Source organism: Macrotis lagotis, chromosome 7, assembly GCF_037893015.1.
Source record: "Macrotis lagotis isolate mMagLag1 chromosome 7, bilby.v1.9.chrom.fasta, whole genome shotgun sequence".
Taxonomy (NCBI): Eukaryota; Metazoa; Chordata; class Mammalia; order Peramelemorphia; family Peramelidae; genus Macrotis; species Macrotis lagotis.
Genome location: NC_133664.1, coordinates 17,145,039 through 17,169,969, shown reverse-complemented (window position 1 = coordinate 17,169,969; position 24,931 = coordinate 17,145,039). Strand labels below are relative to the sequence as shown.

At 39.6% G+C, this 24,931-nt stretch overlaps 1 long non-coding RNA gene across 3 annotated transcripts in view; it reads left to right on the top strand.

Annotated features, from left to right (window-relative positions):
- The window catches only part of LOC141494404 (uncharacterized), a 37,484-nt gene extending 17,900 nt beyond the window's left edge, over positions 1 to 19,584 (top strand). For 2 of the 3 annotated variants that reach the window (XR_012470431.1, XR_012470429.1), the window contains one exon: positions 18,828 to 19,584. This is a non-coding gene — a long non-coding RNA (uncharacterized LOC141494404). Of the gene's footprint in view, positions 1 to 2,960; positions 4,193 to 18,827 lie in introns of those variants that run through there. The other variant, XR_012470430.1, reaches the window with a different exon arrangement.
- The last annotated feature ends 5,347 nt before the right edge of the window (positions 19,585 to 24,931 follow it).

Sequence of the window (24,931 nt, the reverse complement as noted above, 5' to 3'; positions counted from 1 at the left end):
GATAGAGCACGGGCCCTGGAGTCAGGAGTACCTGAGTTCAAATTTGTCCTCAGACATTTAATAATGACCTAGCTGTGTGGCCTTGGGCAAGTCACTTAACCCCATTTGCCTTGCTAAAACTGAAAAAAAAAAGAATGTAAGTTTCTTTTTTTTTTTTTAGGTTTTTTAAAAATAATTTTGTAAGGCAAATGGGGTTAAGTGGCTTGCCCAAGGCCCAGCTAGGTCATTATTAAGTGTCTGAGACCGAATTTGAACCCAGGTCCTCCTGACTCCAGGGCCGGTGCTCTATCCACTACGCCACCTAGCTGCCCCAGAATGTAAGTTTCTAAAGGGTAAAGATGGTGACCAGTATATAATAAATGCATGAATTCTTGTTGATTAGTTAGTTGATGACGTTATTAGAAGAACCTTTAAGCTTTCCAAGGTCATCTATTGGAAGCATTTTTCACCAGTCATTGCTGAGGGTTTAAATTTTTTTAAAATTTTATTTTTTGGGAAAGAAAGGAGGGGAATTTATGGTGCATTAAGAGAGTGCCTCTTTCAGAAAGAATTAACCAATGGGGACACGTGCACACTGAAGTGTATAACATTTGATCAATATGTTGAGAAGGATCAAAATGAGGAAATCTTAATGAGGGACAATGGAGAGGACTTGATTTTTAACACCATGTAAAAGCCAAACCTTCCTTGGATAATGAACAACAGCTACGAGACCCAAGAGACATCTGCTGCTTAAAAAGAAACAAACCAAGAAACTAAACGAGATGGGGATGTCTAGACAGGACAAAAAACAGACAGCTTTTGATTCAAGTCTCTTTGTTCTCCAATGTATAAAAACAACTTCTCAGCCTTCCCTAGTCTTCTCCAAAGCTCATCTCTTGCAGAAGTCTCCAAACACTTTAGTAATTATTGAAGCCCTGATCTCATGGAATAATGGCTAGAATGGTAGACTTAAATTCAGAAGGCCTGCTTTCAAATTCTTCCTCAGATGTTTTTGGCTCTAAACATCACCTTAGTTTCTTCATAATAAAATTGGCTCAAACGTTAGTACTTTGTAAACTTTTAAGGGCTTTTATAAAGTCTAGCTAATAGTATTATCTAGGAAGGTAAGTGGTATGGTGATTAGTCAGGACCTGAATTCAAATTTGGCCTCAGTCACTCAGTGTGATCCCTGGGCAAGTCACTTCACCTATTTGTCTCAGTTTCCTCCCCTGTAAAATGAGTTGGAGAAGGAAATGGCAAATCACTTTGTAATCTCTGCTAAGAAAACCCCAGATGGGGTCACAAAGAGTCAGACACAACTGAAATGACTCGAAAACATTAGTATTACCTAGAAAGACATCTACTTCTAGAAATCCATGAACAAGGAATATAACACATCTAAATATTCCATTTGTTTATCTTGTTTCCTCTCCATTAGGGTTATTCTTAAAATGAGGGCCACATTCTCTACACTGTCTCCCCTTCTAGTGCCTAGCAGAGGATTATCTTCCCAGTTGCCTTTAGTGAATCAAATAGCATTTACTATTTTTGAATTTTCTGGGCACATAACTATCTATAAATGGTTGCTTATATTACTGTTAGTGGCTAGCATCAATATAACACTTTACAATTTTATCTCATTTTAGCCTCACAACTACCACAACTACTCTGGGAGGTGGGTGCCCTTAATATTCCCATTTTACAAATATGGAAACTGAGGCAAGCAGTGAGCTTAAGTGACTTGCCCAGAGTGACAAATAGTAAGTGTCTGTGATCACACTTGAATTCAGAACCTTCTGATTCTAAAAAGTCCACCGTATCACCTCCCTGCCTTGATTATCATGTTCTAAATTGAATCTCTGAATAAAAAGGTGGCAAGGGGACTCCTCAGAGATGACCCTGTCATTGAAGCATCTTCGCCAAGGAGCCTTTGGGCTGACAGATATTTGCAATTTACCAGACACCCCTGGGAGCTGGGTTTTGGGGACCTAAGTGAATAGCTATGGATGGTGTGACTCCATGATCCCTATCCATATGCTTTTATTTTTAACTGATGTCCTTCACCCCCCCTCCCCTGCTAAATCCAGGACATATGATTTCATCTGTGGGTTTAAGGACTTCCAGATGAGGAACTCTCTTTACTAAAGCAGATTTTCATCTTCTCTCTAACAGGATGATTTAGAGAGCTATTGAGAGTCCCACTAGATTAAGTGCTTTGCCTAGACTCTGTTGGCCATTGTGTATCAGATGTTAGGACTTGAACCCAGGTCTCCCTGACCCCAAGATTATTTCTCCTTTCCTTATACCATACTGTCTCTTATCCCTGTATTTTTCATGCTACAATCACTTCCACTCTCTTCTACTGAACCATCCCTTGTAGTGAAGAAATCCTTAAGCAAAATCAACCATCCAAATAATCGACAGTATGTGATATCCTGTTCCAGTGGTCCCCCACCTCTCTACTAAGAAAGGATATTTCAACAATTGTTTTTGCAGACCAAGGTTGGTCATTGAGACCTGAAATTCCTTGAAGGGACATCACTTTCATTTGACTTCAAGCAAAGTTGACTTGAAATATTGCCAATAAATGAATTTTCCTAATCTGCTCATGAATATACAAAATCTTGGCTATAGGTAATGCCCTTTTGCCAGTCACTCAAGGCAAAATCATTGTTGCTACAGAATACACTGCTTCTTGCTTTGCCAATTGGCCTATATTCATGAAGCCCATGATATGGAGTAGCGCAGACACAAGAGGGGCATTGACCCAATACTTTTTCTAGAGGCTATTCCCTTCCCCTCCAAATGTCCCCTCCAGCCTCCTAGGGACATATTGAAATCCTTCTCAATGGAAGCCCAGTCCAAGCACTATGACCTCCCTGAGAGCTCCCCCCATTCTGAGCTCTCCTAATACCATCTGCCTAGAGAAACAGTTTGTGTTACCAATAACCTGTTTTCATGCCTTCCTTCCTCCACAGATCATCCTCCTTGACACTGAAGGCCATAGTTTGGTGTCTTCCCCAGACTGGCAGAAATAAGAATACTGGATTTGGGTGGAATCACAATACTTGGGGATGGCCATGAACAAATCTTCATCTTCTGGGCCTCAGTTTCCTCATCTGTAAAGTAAAGGGGTTGGACTGAATGCCTGCAATGTTCCTTCTTCTTCTTCAATTCTCTTCTTTTAGCTTCTCTTCAATTAACTCTCTAAGAAAGCAGAAACTGATAAACTATCTCTGCTTCCTTCAAAACTCATCGTTTTGTGGATTCAATGACAGATACTACAGGAAGAAATTCCTCATCTCTCTGGTTGTTCTGGTTTCTCTCCCCTCCCCAGATTACTTTTTAATTTATTTATCTTTCTCCTCATCCATAATAGAATAAAAGCTCCCTGAGGATTGTTGGTGTTGTCAGTTGTGTCTGACTCTTTGTGACCCTCTTTGGGGTTTTCTTGGCAAAGATACTGGAGTAGTTTGCCATTTATTTCTCCAACTTATTTTACAGATGTCGAAACTTAGGCAAACAGGATTAAGTGGCTTGGCCAGGGTCCCACAGCTGAAATTCAGGTCTTCCTGAATCCAGGTCTGTTGTTCTATCCATTGATCATCTCATTGCCCTTTCCTGAGGTTGGGGACAACTATTTTAAAAATTAGTTTTGCACTTTCAACAGCCAGCATGATGTCAGGTAGTGCAGGCCCTTTGACACACTCGCTGAGTATAATGGCATAGGAATGTTCGCCAAGGTGTCTACAGGCTGTGGATCCTTTGATCTGTGGAGTCTTGAAGGAGGTGCTCCCGTTTCCTCTGGAGATACAACCAGCTGAGAATGGAGGGAAGAGTCAATATTCACCGGGCTTCCTCAAGCAACATCTTGAGCTTGTGGGCTCTGGGAAATGAGGGCTGTTCCTATGCTTCCTGCTACAACTGAAGGCCATCATCATCTTTGGCGAGGTGGAGAACAGCTGGTTATCATCCTCTCTTCAGTCTTTCCCCATCCATAGCCTGTTAAATTACCCTTCTCCAATCCTTCTGAGTTGGCTCTTTCACCAAATGAAATGTGAAACCCATTTTTAAAAGGGAAGGGGGCAGTCTATTTGATTTCCTCATCTGGAGCGTCAGATTTGGACACCCTAATTCTCCAGGGTCTTGGGAACTTCTGTTTGATTCAAAAATGAGGCAGGGGGGCGGCTAGGTAGCACAGTGGATAAAGCACCAGCCCTGGAGTCAGGAGGACCTGGGTTCAAATCTGATCTCAGACACTTAATAATTACCTAGCTGTGTGGCCTTGGGCAAGCCACTGAACCCCATTTGTCTTGCAAAAACCTAAAAAAAATGAGGCAGGCACAAAACTGAGCTATTTCTTAACCATCAAACAAGTTCTTTATTTAATACCCAAGCAATTGGATCAGTTGGAGATTTAAAGCATTCCTCCATATTGGAGTCCCATCAATCTCTATTCAAGGCTGCCAGAGAAATGACTGTGGCTTTTGTACAAGTGGGAGCTACCTCCCCACCTCTGAAGGCAGTAATGTAAAAAAATCATTACCCACATTAACATGGATCTGTTCACCCCAAGTAATATAATGAACATTATAGACTGGGGTGGGGGTGGACTGGGGCAGACCTAAGGGCAAGGGAACATCAGTGGGCCCTAGAATCACAGATTTAGGACTGAGAGGAAGGAACTTCCAACATTGTTTGGAAACTCAGTTCCCAAATCCCCATTATACTGAAGAGAAAAACAGACCCAGAGAGAGGAAATCATTTGCCCAGAGGCTCAGAGATAGTGAATGGAAGAAATGAGTTTTGTAGCTGAGACCTTTCATCAGATTGCTTTGCATGGTCTGGCATAGCAGAGGTGGCAACACGGACATTACTGAAAAATAATCTTTAAATGAAAACGTCATAAAGTTTCAGTGGGCACTGGGTGGCAACATAGTCTGAAGGACCTTGAGTTCAAATCCATCCTCAATTACTTGCTGTATGACCCTGAACACATCACTTTATGTGCCTCAGTTTCTTCATCTGTAAAATGAGCTAGAGATGGAAACAGTAAACCAGTCTGGTATCTTTACCCAGAAAGAAGCACAAAAGAGGCAGATATGATTGAAAACTGCCTTAACAACAAAAATAAAGATTCTGGTTGATCTAAGCTAGATGGCAAGATTTTGAGGATTTGGGGCTTTCGGGTTATTTTTTCAGATATTTAATAATTTTTTCACAAATAAAACAGGCAGATATTCTTCAAGCAGATAGAAGGTCAGTGATAGATTTAATTTATCAAAGAGGAAGACTGTCATGATGGCTAGAGAATTGACTTTGGAGTCAGGGAGGCCTATATTCAAGTTATACATATACTGGCTGTGCAAACCAAGAGAAAACCAGGATCAGGGCACCTCAGACTACTCTCCAAGAATAGAAATGATGGAAAAGTTCTGGATCTGAGGAAGGACTATGAAATGGATGGTTCTAACCTTTAAGCTACTTTTAGCATTATTACTCTCAGTTAATGAAATGGTTATCCAGTTTTCAGGAACTGCAAGTCAAGGATATCCATAGACTGTATAGATTGATTGCCATAATTCAGAAATGAATTAGGAACCACTGAGCTAAGGTATTAGTCCTCAGAAGACAATGAAATTTTTTTCATTAGAGATGTTTTATTTATACATTTTTAATGGTGCTATTATTCCTGTCTCCAAAACAACCCTTACTTGAAATGCAAAACCATTGGAAATCCAAGAGTACTTGAAAAACAGGAAGAATATAGCATTATTATTATTATTATTAAATTTAATAGAATTGTATGATTGATCAACATTTGCATAACACTTGATGAAGCATTTAGCTAATGAGTGTTCATATCTGCCATGTGATTCTCTCTGAATCTTTTTTAGCATTTATATAACACTCCTGGTTTATGATGCTAATATACTAGATTCATGTTTCTGTTAAAGACTAAATGAAAGCACTGGAAAGCCAAGTCTCTTATATTACCTCCTTTATAGAGAATCTTTCATCAGGAAATGTTCCAAATGGCTTTGCAGAGTTCAGTGAAACCCTTTTATTCCTAAGGGGTCTGGGTGGGGGGGAAGGGGAAGGCTATCATCATCAGTGGGATTTCACTGGGTAGGAACTGAATTTGCTATGATGGAATAAGAAAGGAAGCAAAGCCAGTGTGATGTGTGAGTGTGTGTGTGTGTGGGGGGGGTGGCAGGGGCAATTTCAAAATCTCTTCCCTTTACTGGACAATTTTCCCTTACTCATTAATATGTGAGTGCTCACTGCGGAATCAGGAAGAGCTGACCTCAGATCCTATTCTCAACACTAACTACTCAATAATAATTAGTATTTCCATCATGCTTTAAGGTTTCCAAAGTACTTCACTAATATGATCTCATTTGATCTGCACAACCATACTAGGAGGTAAGCATTATTTTAATTCACCATTTTACAGATGAGGAAACTGAGGCAGGGAATATGTAAAGACTTGCCCAGGGTTACATAGCTGATCAATGTCTGATAGGTTTCATCATGTCTCTTAGTATCATAGTTTCCTCTTGTTCAAAATGAGAATTATCACTCCTAGAACTCCTACATTAGAAGATTATTGTGGGACTTCACTGAGGTTAATGGGTGTCTTTGAAAACCTGACACCACCATATACATATAAGCAGCTATTCAGGGTCCAGGAAGTAGGGTCATGTGTCCTGCTTCCCTTGTCTCAGGAAGCTTTTACCTGATAATGTGAGGTTATATGGAAAGATGGTCTTCTCATCCTCCTTCACAATTGTGCACTCTCATCCATTTCTTTTTCTGTCATAGGGTTGCTCCATAATGCCTATTATTCCTGCTATTCTTTGGGATCTCTTTTTGGTAATATGGCTTGTTCCCATATGACTTTCTATTGCCCTCTTGGTGATCCTCATTTTTAGTTCTTTGGAGACAGTGATGTTCCAGGTCTCACTGCATATTGAAGGTTGAATTGGCCAAGGTGGGTCACTCCAGAGAGTTTGTGCCCAGATGCTTCCTGAAGGCTAGGTTTTTGGCATGTGTTGTTTTACATATAACCTAGACCTAGTATCACAGCAGCTGCCTATTAAATGATGCTTTGCATTTTGTGGTACCTAAATGTAAGTATGGTTGACATGTCTGCGTGAGGTGGGTCTCTTTGTTGAGAAGATTAATGTACACTAGATAAACTTCTGGATGAAATTATTATAATCAGTGTCAGTGTCCTGTCTGTTATCAATTTCCTGTTTTTTATTTTTAATAGCTTATTTAAATAATTCAAGGTTAAGTAACTTTAATTATATATGATTATATACATAGTTTCTCATACATAAACATCCACATATAAATTTAGCAAGTTAGTAACTCAACTACTCTAGTTGTGTCTTCACCTACTTTTTTCTTTCCTTCTGTGCATTCAAAATGTTTTATTCATGTACTTTTTTGTATATTTATCACTACTCATTAACCTACCATTTCTTCACCCCAAGCAGAATATCTCCCTTATGATAAGTACATATAGTCCAGGAAAAAAAAAAAACAAATTAGATTGGCCATGTCTAAAAAATGTTGCATTCAGAGAAACCTGAGAAGACTTTTACAAACTGATACAGAATGAAATGAGCAGAACTAGGAGGAAACAATCTATAGAATAGTATTGCAACTTTGATCAAAGCAGCAAAAATTATATATATTAAAAACTCATGATGAAGTATTTACCATTCCCCTCTTATCATCCCTTAACAGGGAAATAATAAACTAAAGCTGCAGAATGAAATATGCATTTATTAAATGACACCTTCAGCCTTTATCTTTAAGAAATTATTGCCCAATAAGGAAATTGATGCAAATATTGGGGAAGAAAATAGGGTTAGTTAATCTCAAATAGCAATATAAAATAGGAAATAAGGAACATTTCATTCCCAAAGATTGCTGCCACTGAATGTAAAGTAGGTGAATGTCTGGTTCATGAAAGATTTGGAAGGAATTCAATGTCACTGATGAAAATATTCTGTAGAATATGGAATGTCATAAATAATGGACCCAGAAGATTTGCCTCCTTGGGTCTCAGTTTCTCCAGCTATAAAATGAAGAGGGTGGACAGCATTCCCTTTGAATATAAACTTCTACAGGAAAGGATCTCTTTTCCACTTTTCCTTTGAGTCCTCAGTGTTCAAACTAGTGCCTGATAATTTGTTGTTGTGTATGCAATTTAAAAAATTTGAAGTTTTCTTGGCAAAGATACTGGAGAGACTTGCCCTGTCCTTCTCTGTCTATTTTACAGTTGAAGAAACTGAGGCAAACAAGGTAAAATAACTTGGGCAGGGTTACACAGCTAGTAAGTGTATGAGGTCAAATTTTATCTCAGGAAGATGAGTCTTCCTGACTCCAGGGTATCACCTAATCAACCACCTAGCATATAGTAGACACTTAATAAACATTTGTAGTTCGATTTAGAACTGGTTAATCTCTAACATTCCTTCAGACTTTAATGTCCTATGATACCATGACCATTATGCTATTGGCTTTTCCAGCATGCAAAAGTACAATAAGAAGAGACTTTGAAGAGCCCCCCCCCACCTGAGAGAATTGAATTAAGGGCTTTGGTGGTCCCCTTCAGCTCTAAATTTATAAACCTGTGCCCCTCTCTATCCCTGCCTAGACTTCTTTGTCTTCCCAGAAACAAACTTTTCTTCTCTCTACTGTCCTTTGAGACAACAATCTTGAGATGTCCATTTCCCCCCACTGATGGCTTTATCTGCTCTTTAAACATCCAAATAGATCCACACCTTGGACCAATTCCAGAATGGTTTTCAGAACGGTGAGAGGGAGTTTTGTACTGAGGGGTGGAAGACAACTTTACTATTTGTTTATGACTGGGGTCGCAAGGTCAGCTCTTAGCACACCAACCCAACTTGCTGCAAATGGTTCTTTACCCAGGCCAGTGAAGGTGTAGGATTTCCAAAATCTTGGTTCCCTGGCTATTGCTATTTGTGACAGTCTTATCACTCAAGCCTCATGACTCATACAGCTGCAATGAGGCCTCCAAGGTGGACTGGTCAGTGGGCAGACAGTGGTCTGTTAGGGGATATGGCTGTGCTGAGGAGAATAGTTATTGTATTTACAAGGAATCCTTAGGGATCAAATGAACGGGGAGCCTTATGGTCATCACCATCATTTGTGGAGAGCCTTGTCTGTATATTTGACCCTGCTCAAAGCAAATGGACAGACCTTTTAAATCCAAGATAGGTTAAGGACATAGACAACTAAACAAGACATGAAAATACTCAGAAACTCAGATAGAATGATCTTTCTCTTCTGTTTGTGATACAAGCTGGCTGTGTGACCCAATTCTAATCTCTCCAACACAGGTGTGGCTGTCCAAATCTTAACATTTCTAAGACTGGGCTGACATACATTAGTTAAAGAAATTCCCTTACCAGGATAGCCTTATACCAACAAAACTACAGATCTAGGTTATAATAATGATAGAGTATAGAGCATTTCTGAGTTTGCAAGTTTTTTTTAGAAATATCATTTTAATTAATCCTTACAACAACTCTGAGACAGGGGTTTTATTATCATCCCCATTTTACAAATGAGGAAATTGAAGCAAATGGAATTGAAGTCGTCAGAGTAAAACATACCCTAGTAAATGTCTGAAGGTGGACAGAATGGATTAGAAACCAGAATCCAACACCATTTTGTTTATGAGACAATTTTGAAACTGAAAAACAGAGTTTAAATAAAGGGTCAAGCAGAATCTATTTTGCTTCCACCAAAATAAAAGAAGTTAGGGATGGCAATCATGATCTCAGCCAAAGCCAAAGCAAAAAATAGACCTAATTAAAAGATAAAATTAGGGGCAGCTAAGTGGCACAGTGGATAGAGTACCTGAGTTCAAATCTGATCTCAGACATTTAATAGTTGCCTAGCTGTGTGACCTTGGGCAAATCACTAAACTCCATTTCCTTAAATAAATAAAATTTAAAATAAAAAAGACATAATTAGGGAAGCTATATTTTACCAAAAAAAAGTGCGATAGACAATAAAGTAATATCAAAAAAATTTTATGAGGAACAGCTAGGTAGCTCAGTGAAGGGCACCAAGCCCTGGAGTGAGGAGGACCTGAGTTCAAATCCAACCACAGACATTTAATAAATACTTAGCTGTGTGACCTTGGGCAAGTCATTTAACTCCATTGCCTTAACAAAACAAAAAATACAAAAAAAACCTTTTATAGCAAATTTCTCTGATAAAGGCTTCATTTCTGAAATATATGGAACTCGGTTTTATAAAAATAAGAGCCATTCCCCAGGTGATAAATGGTTAAAGAGAGGCAGTTTTCAAAAGGAAAATATTCAAACTATTTTAGAATTATATGAAAAATATTCTAAGTCACTATTGTTTACAGTAATGCAAATTTAAATAACTCTGAAATATTGCCTCACACCTATCAAAAATTTAAGACAAATGCTGGCAGGAATGAGGGAAAATAGGTAAAGAAATGCATTGTGATGGAGTAGTGAACTGTCCCAACTATTATGGAGAATAATCTGGTACTATGTCCAAAGGGCATACTCTTTGACCTAGCAACATCCCATCTGTAAAGCAAAGAGAAAAGAAATATAACTTATATGTACAAAAATCTTCATAGCAACTCTTTTTGTGATGGCAAAGAATTTGAAATTGAGGGGATATCTATCAATTGGAAAAATGAGTGAATAAGCTATAGTATATGTTTATGATGGAGAAAAAATTATGCTTTAAGAAAAGACAAGGGTGATAGTTTCAGAAAAACATGACAAGAGCTATGTGAACTGAAGTGAGAAGAACCAGAAAATCATTGTGCATGGTAACAGCAATGTTGTAATGATGATCAACTGTGAAAGTCTTGGCTACTCTGATCAATACAGTGATTCATGATGGTTTCAAAGGTGTCATGATGGAAAAATGCTTTCCATTTCCAGAGAGAGGACTGATGAATTCTGAGTGAAAACTGAAGTATAATTTTCTCACTTTTTAATTTTTTTTGTGATAGGCTAATATGGAAATATGTTTGCATAATTTTACATGTATACTTGATATCATTTTGATTACCTTCTCAGTGAGGTGGGGCAGGGCAGGAAGGAGGGAGAGAGTTTGGAACTTAAAATTTAAAGAAGAAAAAAATGTTAAAATAAATAACAAATTAAAAGATTTTTAAAAGGAAAAAAACATTAAAACTTTTTAAAAGAAGAGAATTTATGGAAGTAGCTACACTTCCTATTCCCATAGAATATTTTTTACTATGATACTGTGAGTTCCCTGAGGACAGGAGAGGACTGTTTTTTGGCTTCTTTTTATATCCTCAGAGCTGAGTGGACATAGTAGACTCTTAATATTTATTGACTGACTGATATGGATCATCACTTATTTAAATATTAAGGTTGGGATATATAACCAAGATGTGGAAAAACTTTGGGTTGGGAGAGATGATTCATAAACTCTATAATGGGAATGAAGAGCAATGTAATGACAATAAAATAATTGGCCCCATTTCCAGCTGCTAAGGAGAATTACACCAAGGTTCTACTCATGTCTCCATCTTGATGAGTGACAACCCAATTCTGGCATAATTGTACTACAGTCTGGGTGCTTTGTAGGCAAAGTGGGAATATTTATCCTCAGGAGCAAAAGTGACTGGTTAGACTGACTAATCTGGCAGCCAAGGCAGCCAACAGAGAAGCAGAGGACCTTGAGATTTGTTGAAAGCAGAAAGTTATCTAAGGACCTGCATTTATACTGCATCTGTTTTCACAGCACTCAGAAGTAGCAACAGTGTCATAATGGGCTATTATCAAGCTAATAAGAATAAATAGAATTTCTTCTATTCTTATAGAAAAATCTCTCTATTTTGCAAATAACACAGAAAAACTGATGCAGCTCCACCTTCATTAAGAGTATAAATTGGGGTGGCTAGATGGCTCAGTGGATAGAGCACCTGCCCTGGATTCAGGAGTTCAAATCCGACCTCAGATACTTAATAATTATCTAGCTGTGTGACTTTGGGAAAGTCACTTAACCCTTTGCCTTGTAAAAAAAAAAACCAAACAAAAAAGACAAAACAAGACTATAAATGGCATCTGTTAACCTTCAGCATCTTTTCTCCTCTTTTCTCCTCTCTTCCTTCCTCCCTTCCTTCCTCTCTTTCTCTCTTTCTCTCTTCCATTCCTTCTTCCTTTCTCTTTCTTTCTTCTTCCCTTTCTTTCTTCCTTTCTTCCTTCCTTCCTTTCCTTCTTACTTTCTTTCTTTCTTTTTTCTTTCTTTCTTTCTTTCTTTCTTTCTTTCTCTTTCATTCTTTCTTTCTTTCTTCCTTTTCCTTCTCCCTCCCTCTAATCCCTTTCTTTTTCTTCTTTCTTGCCTTTCTTTTTCCTTCCTTCACTTCTCTCTTGAAAAAGACATTAAAATAGAAGCAAATGTTTACATGCTCAGACTCAGCTTCTTCATGTTTTGAAGTGGTTTTTTTTTTCAGATTCTGACCACTATATCATTACAAACAAAATTAAGTGAAGAACTCACCATAGGTTGGCAATTACTCCTGTAAAAAGCAAATTAGCCATAAATGCATATAGGTCTATGTGTCTAAAAGGAAAGATCTGCCCCTTCCTTAAATATTTACCATTCATTTCCTGATTGCACATGTAATGGGGCCATGTAAATACTGTCTTCAATTACTGTAATTAAGTCACATGATGCTTTCAAGGATAAATAAAAACCTTAGTCCTTTTCATTTTCACCACTTGCTATGTAGTTTGTTATGATCACAAAATCTCAGAGCCAAAGATTTGGGAGCCCAGATCCAGAAAAACCATAATAAAATTTTGTCAGGTAAATGAGAAATCCTCTGTTTTTTTTAACCATTTTCAGAAATGAACATCCTCTTGTCTTACTCAATAACTCCTTTCAGTATTTAGCAAACTCAATGCCAAACAGCTCTCTGCAGTTGATGAGGGTTTCCTCATATTAATTCTCAGTCTCGGTTACTCACAATTAGACCCCTCCTTTATGAACGCCCTTCCATGTGCTGCAGCCTGGCTTATTTGTACCCATTCTAAGCCAATATGGAGGTAACCTGACATCACTGTAAGGTCTTGAGGGCAGGACTTGTCATACTTGTTTCTGTGTCTCTACATTGTACCTTGTAGGTACTTTAATAAGTGCTTGTTAAAAATGAATGAGGTGCAAGAAAAGAAAAGAAAAATAACTTAAGGGCCAGCTAAATGGTGCAGTGAATAGAGCACTAGCTCTGAAGTCTACAGAACCTGAGTTCAAATCTGACCTTAGATATTTGCCAACTACCTGACGTGAGCAAATCACTTAATTCCAATTGTCTCAAAAAACAAAAGGAAAGACAAGTGGACAAGGAAGTATTGTTCTGAATTTAGAGTTGGACAACTTAAGTTCAAAAATTAGGACTGTCATTTACTATCTGATAGATCTTGGGCAAGTCGCTTGATGACCTCCCTGGGCTTCAGTTCATTCAAATGAAGTGGGTGACCTGAGGACCTCTGAGGTCTGTAGAAGAGAAAGAAAGAAAGAGGGAGAGACGGACTTTCATTATAGTGGAAATGCCCTGAAATATCTCTCCAGATGACCTGATGTTTGTACTTCCAGATTATACTAGTTCTCCATGAATTACTTACTACCAGGCCTTTTCTTTTGCCTGAAATGCCTCTTCTCCCCACGCTTTTTCCTCAACATTTTTGTCCACTGAAATCCTATCTATCCTCCAAGACCCCATGAAGTGTTTCCCAATTCCCTTTGGTCTATACTATCTGTGTGTGTTCATCAGTTTATCCATACTATCCTGAATTGCCATTATGTGGCATATTAAAACCTCCTTCAAGATGGGGACTATACAGTCATACTTTGTATTCTATATTTTCTTATGAATGAATGAACAAAAGAAAGAAAAAAATTTAAGATACAAATACATAGGCAAACTCAATCCTGACCTTGAGGAGTTTATATTCTAACAAGGAGAGGCAATCTAAATAGGAGGGCTAGTGATGGTCAGGTAAAGGCCCTTGGGTTAGGAATGTTAGGGGTTTTCTTTGTTTCAGCAACACCACTACTGGGTGGTAGTATACCCTGAAGAGATGATAAAAAAGGGTAAAAAGATCACTTGAACAAAAATATTCATAGCAGTCCTTTTTGTGGTGGCAAAGAATTGGAAATTAAGTGAATGTCGTTCAGTTGGGGAATGGCTTAACAAACTGTGGTATTTGTATGTCATGGAACACTATTGTTCTATTAGAAACCAGGAGGGATGGGAATTCAGGGAAGCCTGGAGGGATTTGCATGAACTGATGCTGAGCAAAATGAGCAGAACCAGAAATACACTGTACACCCTAACAGCAACATGGGGACGATGATCAACCTTGATGGATTTGTTCATTCCATCAGTGCAATAATCAGGGAAAATTTGGGGCTATCTTTGATGGAGAATACTATCTTTATCCAGAGAAAAAAATTGTGGAGTTTGAGCAAAGAGGAAAGACTATTACCTTAATTTTTTTTTTTTAGGTTTTTGCAAGGCAATGGGGTTAAATGGCTTGCCCAAGGCCACACAGCTAGGTAATTATTAAGTGTCTGAGGCTGGATTTGAACTCAGGTACTCCTGACTCCAGGGCCGGTGTTCTATCCACGGTGCCACCTAGCCACCCCTACTTTAATTTTTTTTTTAAAAAGTTATCTTATTATGTAATTCTGCTGTCTCTTACACTGTATTTTTCTTCCTTAAGGGTATGATTTCTCTCTCATCACATTCAATTTAGATCAATGTATACCATGGAAACAATGTAAATATTGGCAAATTGCCTTCTGTGGGAGGTGGGAGGAGGGTAGCAAGATTAGGGGGAAGATTGTAAAATTCAAAATAAATAAAATCTTTCTAAAAAATAATGTTAGGGGTTTTAAATACTCTAAAAACTATTGAAAAGAGAAATGCAAATTAAAACAACCCTTGGGTACCACCTCACAATCAGATTGGCTAATATGAAAGAAAAGGAAAATGACAACTATTATGGGGAATGTGGAAAAAACTGGGACCCTGATACATTGTTGGTGGAATTGTGAACTGATCCAACCAATCTGGAGAGCAATTTGAAACTAGACCCAAAGGGCTATAAAACTTCATTCCCTTTCTACCAATAATGCCTCTACAGCTCTGTACCTCAAAGAGATCAAAGGAAAAGGAGTTATTCACACAAGCTCTTTTAGTAGTGACAAAATTGGAAATCAAGGAGATGCCCATCATTTGGGGAAAAACTGAAGAAGTTGTGGTATGTGGTTGTGATAGAATATTATTGTGCTATAAGTAATGACAAGAAAGAACTTTCAGAAAAACCTGGGAAGACAAACAAGAATGATGCAAAGTGAAGCCAGATTGGAGCGATGATCAACTGTGAATGATTCAGACATTCTCGACAATAGAATCTATTAAGACAATATGCAAGAACTCATGATGAAAAATGCAGTCTGCTTCCAGAAAGAGAGCTGAAGGAATCTGAATGCAGGTTGAAGCATGCTTTAAAAAACAACTTTATTATTCTTGGGGGTTTGGGGTCCTCATTTTCTCTTGCAACATGGCTAATATGAAAATGTTTTATATTACAGTATATAACCTATATTAAATTGCCTGCCTTCTCAATGAGGGGGAAGAGAAGGAAGGAGGGAGAGAATTTAGAACTCAAAATTATTTTTTTTTGTTTGGGGGGCAGCTAGGAGGTGCAGTGGATAGAGCACCAACCCTGGAGTCAGGAGGACCTGAATTCAAATCCAGCCTCAGACACTTAATAATTACCTAGCTGTGTGACCTAGCCGCATTGCCTTGCAAAAAAAAACTAAATTTTTTTTTGTTTAGATGTAATTGAGGGAATAATTTTTAAAAAGAGTTGGATTGAAGTGAGAAAAGAAAAATGTTAGTATCATGGTGAGTAGGACCAGACATGGTAAAGGAAAAATAATTTCTAAAAAGCTGTATTTCACCCTTTCTCTCAAATTACTTAGTTCAACTCATGGCCATATCCGCAATCTCATTATCCTCGCCATATTTAAAACACATTTTCTTTCTGCATCTTCTGGACCACATGAGGAACATAAACAGGGCTTGGCAAACCCTAAAGTAGTTATTGTTTTTGCATAATACACCTCAAAACCTGTTATGAGAAAACTCCTACTTAACATGGTTCCATTTCACTGTACTTATTACGAGTGAAAATTGTAATTCGAACCATATACCAGCCTTTTCCTCTTTTTAACTTTGCTGCTCTGATACCTGGGAAGATGACAATGAGGTGAGTAGGCTCACACACTCTAAGCTGAATTGTTATTCAGGCATTTTTCAGTCATGTTATACTCTTCATGATTCAATTTGGGGTTTTCTTGGCAAAGACACTAGAATGCTTTGACATTTCCTTTTCCAGTTCATTTTACAGATGAGGAACCTGAGACAGAGTTATCCAGGGTCACATAGCTACGTAGAGTCCAGCACTCTAAGTCACTGCACCACCTAGTTGCCCTTCAATGGATTAGTCTTCTATATTTGAGTCTGAATTGTAAATTGGAGACTAACATCATCAAAGAGTTGGGCTAGAGAGAGGGTGTGTGTGTGTGTTTGTGTTTGTGTGTGTATCTGTGTGTGAGAGAGACAGAGACAGAGACAGAAAGACAAAGAGAGAGGAGTGATGAGGGAGGAGAGAGGAGAGAGGAAGCCTAAGGAGGGGACAGTCCCTCTGTTCTTTACCCTAGTCAGACCCAGCTGCATGATCAGATTAAACTGTAGGTTCCACATTTTAAAGTTAGGTGACTTTCCCAGGGTCATACAGTTAAAATGGGACAAAGACAGGATTTGAACCCAGGTCTCACCTGCCTCCAAACACAAGATTCTTTCCTCAATGATCAGTTAGGTCTGATAATTCAAGTTCAATCTCTGTAGGTAGCTTTAGGTCTATGCAAAGATTTTTATGGTACTTAGTGCAATTAGTTAGATAACGCTGTAAATATTGAATGAAGAACACTTTAAAATTCTTTCTAAGAGTATTGTCAACCAGGGGTGGCTAGGTGGTGCAGTGGATAAAGCATCGGCCCTGAAGTCAGGAGTACCTGGGTTCAAATCTGGTCTCAGACACTTAATAATTACCTAGCTGTGTGGCCTTGGGCAAGCCACTTAACCCCATTTGCCTTGCAAAAAAACCTAAAAAAAAATTACCTATCTGTGTGGCCTTGGGCAAGCCACTTAACCCCATTGCCTAGCAAAAAAAAAACCCCTAAAAAAAAGATTATTGTCAACCTTTCCCTTTCTCCAGCCTTCTCTGTGTCTCTTAAGCTAAACCCTTTATTACTAGTCATTTAAAAAACATCTCTCTGATGTTCTAAAGCCAAAACTTTATGGTTCCTTTGTTATAATGGCCAATGATTTGCATCAAAAGGTGAAATTAGAGGTCTGGGAAAGGGTGAGAGGTGAGGGCTCTTTCTTAGTGGAAATCTTCCTGGGGGCAGCTAGGTGGCACAATGGATAAAGCACCGGCCCTGGAGTCAGGAGGACCTGAGTTCAAATCCAGCCTCAGATACTTAATAAATACCTAGTTGTGTGATCTTGGGCAAGTCACTTAACCCCATTTGCCTTGCAAAAACCAAAAAATAAAAGAAATTTTAAAAAGAAATCTTCCACAGAGAGTACCTCTAGTTCAGTTCTTCCCGAGAAATGACTGCAAACTCAACAACAAGTGAGTAGAATGACCCAGCTATCAGACAGCTAATGTAATCTTAGGTCTCAGTCAGTCAATCAGTTAGCAAACATTTATTAAGCAGCTAGATAGTGCAGTGGATAGAACACTAGTCCCGGAATCAGGAGGGCCTGAGTTCAAATTTGGCCCCATTTGATGCTTACTAGCTGTGTGACCTTGGGTAAGTCACTTCACCCAGGGCCCTCTCCTGTTGTCCTGATTCACATCTGGTCACTGCACCCAGATGGCTCTGGAAGAGCAAGTGAGACTGGTCCTTCTCAGTCAAATCCAGTTCACTCACTTGTCATGGCATCACTTCCCTGGTGTCATGGTCACAAAGGACAAACATCATCATCATCAAGCACCAATTATATACCAGACCCTGAACAGGAAATACTTGTTTCCCCCATCTAATGGGGGACTTTACATATGAGGTAGAGAAAGAGGACATGGACAGATGTGTCACATGTGGAAGAGCATCATTATCCCTATATCATGCCTCAGTCCTAAGCTTTATGTCTGAGTCCCAAACTCTGCCTTTTCCCCCTCTGACCAGGTGGTTTATAGTACACCCTCAGTACAAAATTGCTTCCATTTCTCCTTGCATTCATTAAATTCCCCCAAATGTTCTCTATCCTCCCATTCTTTTCTTTCCTGGATTTTTTCCATGGAAATAAATGCTCTTAATATTCAATGCCATCCCACTCCATCTCAGCCTACCATCACACAGCATTGACCTACTATCTTCCTTCTAAAGAAAATCTTGCTCTCCAGGCTATATTCTAGTTAACCGAATATGACCCCAGCCCAAGGTGTCTTCCTACTGAGTTTCCATGATACCTGAGAAACCATTGTGGTAGTAGGCAGCCCCACACTTCACAGAGCCAGGTCTAGAGAGAGAGACAGACATGTTCAAATCCTGCCTCAGATGCTTGTCTTTGTTCTTCCTTTTCAAAGAGAACCAATGACATCATGGGATAATATTTTGACTCCTTTGTGAATTGAATGTAACTGAGAAAATTATACAAAGTCATCAGTCTCACTCTCTCACCTTCAACCCAGTTTAGCTCATCTGCCATGAAGGTTTCCTTGGATGTGACCACTCACTGCCCAGGCTACAGTTTCTTGGAGTCACAGGTAAGAGTTGGTAGATGGGCAGCCATCCCACCAGAGGTGCTGGTCATCCTTGAACACCCCTCTACACACCCCTCAACTGTAAAATGTTTATTGAGAATCAAATGTGATAATATTTCTAAAGTGTTTACCATAGTATTTTTGTTATTACTCAGTTGTGTTCATGAACCCTTTTAGGGTTTTCTTGGCAAAAATGCTGGAGTGGTTTGCCATTTCCTTCTCCAGCTCAGTTTATACATGAGGAAATAGAATCAAACAGGATTAAATGACAGGGTCCCACATCTAGGAAGTACCTGAGGTTGGATCTGAACTCAGGTTTTCCTGTATCTCGGCCCAGCACTCTATCCACTATCTACCTAGTTGCCCAACTAGTATGCCTGATATGCAATAGGTATTTAATAAATGATTGTTCCTTTGTCCAATCCCATCCCCTATGAGTTTTATTGCTGCCTTATTTCCTGGATATCCTGGGCTTTTCTACCTGTTCTTCTTATGGGCTAATTCCTATTCTCAATAGTCCCTGGGTTGGTCAGTATATATAATTCTATTCCTTTACCTCCTTTTATTTATTCTTTTTTAGGTTTTTGCAAGGCAAATGAGGTTAAGTGGCTTGCCCAAGGCCACACAGCTAGGTAATTATTAAGTGTCTGAGACCAGATTTGAACCCAGGTACTCCTGACTCCAAGGCCAGTGCTTTATCCACTGCACCATCTAGCCACCCCCCTTTACCTCCTTTTAAAAAAATATTAAACATTATTTTGATCAAACCTAAAAGATTCCAGAAAATCTATTTTATTCTTATCTTCTTGGGTATACTCCATCCCTGGCCTATAGCCCCCTCATTCCTGTATTTTTAACCACAGTCTAGAAATACAATTGTATTCTCAGATTCCATATTCTTAATCTTAATATTCACTTTCTAAAAATGTTCTTTTCTAAAAAAAATGAGGCAGTGTGGAATAGTTAACTTGTAGTTAGGAAGTCTGAGTTCAAATCTTGCCTCTGACATTTTGATAGCTATGTGATCATAGACAAATTGCTTAGCCCCAGTCCAAGTGAGCTTTCCTTATCTGTAAAATGGTGATGATAATACTACATTTTGTCTACTTCATTTGATTGTTGGGAGACTTCATGAGATAATGTATGTAAAGTGATTTATAAACCTTTAGCCTGTAAGCCTTGGTGAAAACATCAGGAGCACCCTAAGGTATATCATTTCTTTAACAGAATTAGTCATAATGATGAATAACACATAACTTAGCACATGATGACATGGTATCCTGTATCTTATCACACTGTAATTTGTCTCAAACATAGTGATGTCATTTTGGTCTTTGATGGCAAAGGACAAAAAGCAACCAACCAACCAACCATCTTATCTTCCCCAACTAGGTGGTAGGCATCCTAAGGACCTCAGCTTTCTCTTCTCTAATCGAGGATTTGGATTTGAAAACTTCTCAAGTGTCTTCCAAGTCTAAATCTACAATCTCATGGTTTTATGCTCCTTAAGACCCTCCCAGCTCTAAAATTCAATGCTTGGAGGATTCTCTCTAGTTAAGCAGCAGGACTTACTTATCACCTCCTTCCCTTCCTGCTCCCAACTCTCTCTCCCTCTTCTCTCCCTCTCCCCACAGTGTGTCCAGGAGAGCCCTTACTAAAGATGCTTGTTGGACTGTCTTCCTGCTGTATCTCCATTATAACTCAACAGGAAAGAAGTTAAAAATAACAAATGCTTGCCTTCCTTCATTTCCCCCCACCCATCAGTCACTGTCAGTTTGATCTAGAAAATATGGCTGCTAATAGTGGGCATCGGAACAAACATTTGCATAAGTGTTACCTCAGAGCCCATAACTCTGAGCTAATTGGCTGATGGTGATTAAAATGATTAAGTGACTGTAATTTATATGATTAACCAATTAAACCATTCTCCAGCGATTGGCCCAGGGTAGGTCTCAAGATGTAAGCTTGTCTCTCAGCATGTATGCCCACACTGGATGGTGTTGAATAGTCTCTCTACCACAAGGCCATTTTACTGACCCATGAGCAAGGGGCCTTAGAATACTTGAATCTTATTGGGCAATGTGGAGGGGCTTGCAAAAGAGTCACACCCTAAAAGAAGACCTGGAACTCCTTCAAAAAGAGGCTGAGGAGGCTGGCCACAGGCTATCTCTTCTTAGTAGGATAATTAAAGGTGGCAAGTGGGTAGGCCAAGGAGTATGGCCCCCTTGCTTCCCACAAAAGTCAAAGGTCATTGTCAAATTAAATTGAGAAGGCAGAGGAAACAATCCCATCTCTTTGATTTCCTGGAGGGAAGCCCAAAAGACTCAGTTAATTTGCCGACTGACACATTTCAGGGACTCAGCAAGTGTGGGGAGTGAGTAATAACTTCACATTTCAGGACCAGCGAGGCAGGTGGCCAGGAAGGACTCATTAAGCATATTCTTTGTTAATCTCCTGCTAGCTTCGAGGAAGGGAAGGTTCACTCATTTCAGCCTGTCAGCCACTTCCTCTTCCCTCTCCTTCCCTCTGTGCTCCTGCAGTGGAGTGGGAGTGGGATCTGACTACCAGCCTCTACCCCCAAGGCCCAAACTAAACCATCCCATTCTGTTAGCTGGAGCTGGAAAGAGTCTGGAGACACTGGACAGTGCCACCGAGCCCTGCACACTTGGGTAGCCTCCATGGGGCCCTGGGATTCTGATGCTGCTACTGCTGGGAGGGGTCTTTATAGGACTACAGGAGCTGGCTTCCCTTTCTAGAGAGTTCCAAGCCCCCATTCTAAGGACTAAGCCTGCCAGGGGATGCTCTCAGGGGCCCTCCTAGGTGGCTACTCAGCCCCAGTGTCAGAAAGAATGAGAAGGATTATACTAGCTATTTCAAGAGTTCCATAGGCTCTTGTGCCTTTCTTGGACCCTGAGCAGGCCACCTAGGACTTTGTCTGCAATAAACACAATATGGAGTGACCTGGTGATTCCCAGAAGAGATCCAGATACTTTATCATCTGCTCTAGCAACTTTGGACTTCCTTCCTTCCCTCCTTCCCCCCCTTTTCCTGCCCTTCTTTCTTCTCTCTCTCTCTCTCTCCCTCCCTCCCTTCAGCCTTTCCTTCCTCCCTTCTTCCCTTCCTCTCTCTCTTTTTTTTAGGGTTTTGCAAGGCAAATGGGGTTAAGTGGCTTGCCCAAGGCCTCACAGCTAGGTAATTATTAAGTGTCTGAGACCAGATTTGAACCCAGGTACTCCCTTCCTCTCTTCTTAAAGAAACCTCACACACCTGTTTTTCATTCAGGGACATTAAAGCACATCATAGTGAACAAGGTGATTGGATTGGGGGAGGAGAAGAATTAGATCTGGACAAGGCTGTTTTGATATAAACACACCAGGTCTCTTGGAAGTCTGGGGTTGGATTGTTAACCTTGTTCTGAAATAAATCTCCCTTCATTCTTCAGTAGTTCTCAGGGTTATTTTAGGTTCAATTTAAATATATTTTCCTTTAGGAAGAATCCTAAATAATGAATACTAATCCAGTGTGACTGCTCATGTGTGCTCATGTAGAGGAAGTGGACGGTGTTGTCAGGGAAAGACCCTTGGGAATTGTTGAGCCTGAAAAAAAAAGCTCTTGAGTTATTTGACAAATGACAACGATGGAGACTTCTTCCAATCCTGACACCCCCGATCCCTGATCTTTTTGAGGCTTAGTGATGTCACTCAATGGCTATTAAGGGAGAAGAGAAAACCCTGAGCTCAGACCTCATCAGGTCAAAAGCCACTCAATTCATCGCTAAATCTCAGCAAATCCAAGAATTTCCCCCAAGTCATCATTTACTCTGTGTTTTTATGGTAACTGCCCATTGCTTTTTGCAGTGGAGGGGGCAGGTTCATTCTCTTGCTTAACATCAGCTCCTATGGCACTGGAGTCCAAAGGGGCAGCCGTGAGGCCGTAATTGATTTTCTGACAGGTTATAAAATATTAAAAGATGGTAAAGTTTTAAAACTAATTTTTAGGTATCTGTCTAAAGCCAAGTCCAGTTGGCCCAGAAGATCAATGAAACAACATTACAGAGAAGTGCTGAACTCATATTCTCCTAGCTAATCTATATTTCAAAGATGAGATTGAGCTCTTAAATGACCTAGCCCCAGATTTGATCTGATCTCCCATTAAAAACTTAAGCCTGAAGCATCACTTTGAAAGATTTAACTCTTTCAGGGAAATGGGGGCCCCTGTCACATTCTGGTCCCCTCAGACAATCTGGAGAGTAAGAGGGGAAATAGTGACCTAATCCATTTCTCAATAAAGTCCTCAGGGGGACTTTGGGGAGTTCTTGGGAGAAATAATGATAATAACAATAATGTGTTTCGAGTGTCCCCTTCCCTACATTAGCAGCACAGTAATCAGAGATGTTTTGTTTCCTATTTTCTGGAAGAGTTTGTGATGGAGAACAAATAATTGAATATTGACTGTAGCTAGAAAGAGGGATTCTTTGACAAGAGGCAAAACAAGTGGGTAGTGTGTGTATGTGTATGTGTTTGTGTTTGGGGTGGAGTGGAAGAGAGGAGTAAGGGGGAGCTTTGGCCAGGAACCAGCTGTACATACAGTCATTCCAAGGCAGGTGGGGCTTTTGCCTTTGAATAAAATGACTTGCCAAGGAAGTTTCTTCATCTCTAAAGTGGGGATAATAGCATCAGCCTCAGGCTGTTAGAGGATAAAATGAAATAATATGTATAAAATGTTTAACATAGTAAGTGGCACACCATAGGTGCTTAATTAATGCCTATTTTCAGTCCACCATTCATTTCCCTACTCCCTCAATAGAGGGGCAACACAGTGATGAGATCATGTGGTTAGCTCAGGCAAGGCCATGTTCATTCTGAAGGCTGGTGTGGGACCATGTGGAACAGAAATGAAAAGAAACAAGATTAATCCTAGGAGGTAGGTACTGCTATTACCTTCATTTAAAGATGAAGAAACTGGGGTAGAGGGAGGTCATGTGATTTGTCCAAGATCACAGAGCTAGGAAATATCTGAGGCTAGATTTGAACTCATCTTCCTGACTCAAAACCCAACACTTTGTCCCTGCAGGGATGGTGTAATGCTTAGCTAAATACTTTTGTATATAATAAGGGTTTAATAAATGCTTTTGTTCCTGTATTTCTTCCTTTGTTTAATTAACTTAAGAGCAATTACTTATTATTGCCAGACATTATGTAAGATCTTAGGGATACAAAGACAGAGGGATGGTTAGGTGGTGCAGTGGATAGAGCACTGGCCCTGGAGTCAGGAGGACCTGAGTTCAAAAGTGGCCTCAGACACTTAATAATTACCTAGCTGTGTGGCCTTGGGCAAGCCACTTAACCCCATTTATCTTGCAAAAAAGAAAAAAAGCAAAACAGGGATACAAAGACAGAAATGCAACAGGTCCTGCTCCGTGTTATGTGCCTCTGGATAGCACAGTGTATTGAACATCAGAGCTTGGAGTCAGGAAGATCCAAGTTCAAATCCAGCCTCAGACACTTCCTAGTTGTGAGACCTGACCAAGTCACTTTATTCTGTTTGCCTCAGTTTCTTCATCTGTAAAATGAGCTGGAGAAGGAAATGGTAAACAATACAGTGTCTCTGCCAAGAAAGATCCCAAGGGGCTATGAAAAGTTGGACAAGACTGAACATTAACAACTGTGTGCCTCAGTTTCCTTATCCTTGAGCCAAGAGGTTTGGACTCAATGATCTCTTTGGTCCCTTCTGACTCTCAATCCACCCATGATCTTGAATCCTATGTCAATGTTTTGGAGGGAAGAGAGTATGAGTAAACAGTAAATTGAGCAAGGCTTTCTGTGGAAAAGAGCATACGAGCAGTTTTGGAAGAAATGAAAGCTGCTAAGAGATGTTAATGGAGTGGGCACGCCCCCAGGTAGGATGATCAGCAAGGGCACAGGCTCAGAGATGGACTGTTGGAAAGGAAGAACAGAAGAAGATCCATTTGACTAGACTGAAAGGGGAAAATAGGAAAGAAGAAAGAAGGAAGCAAGGAAGGAAGGGAGGAG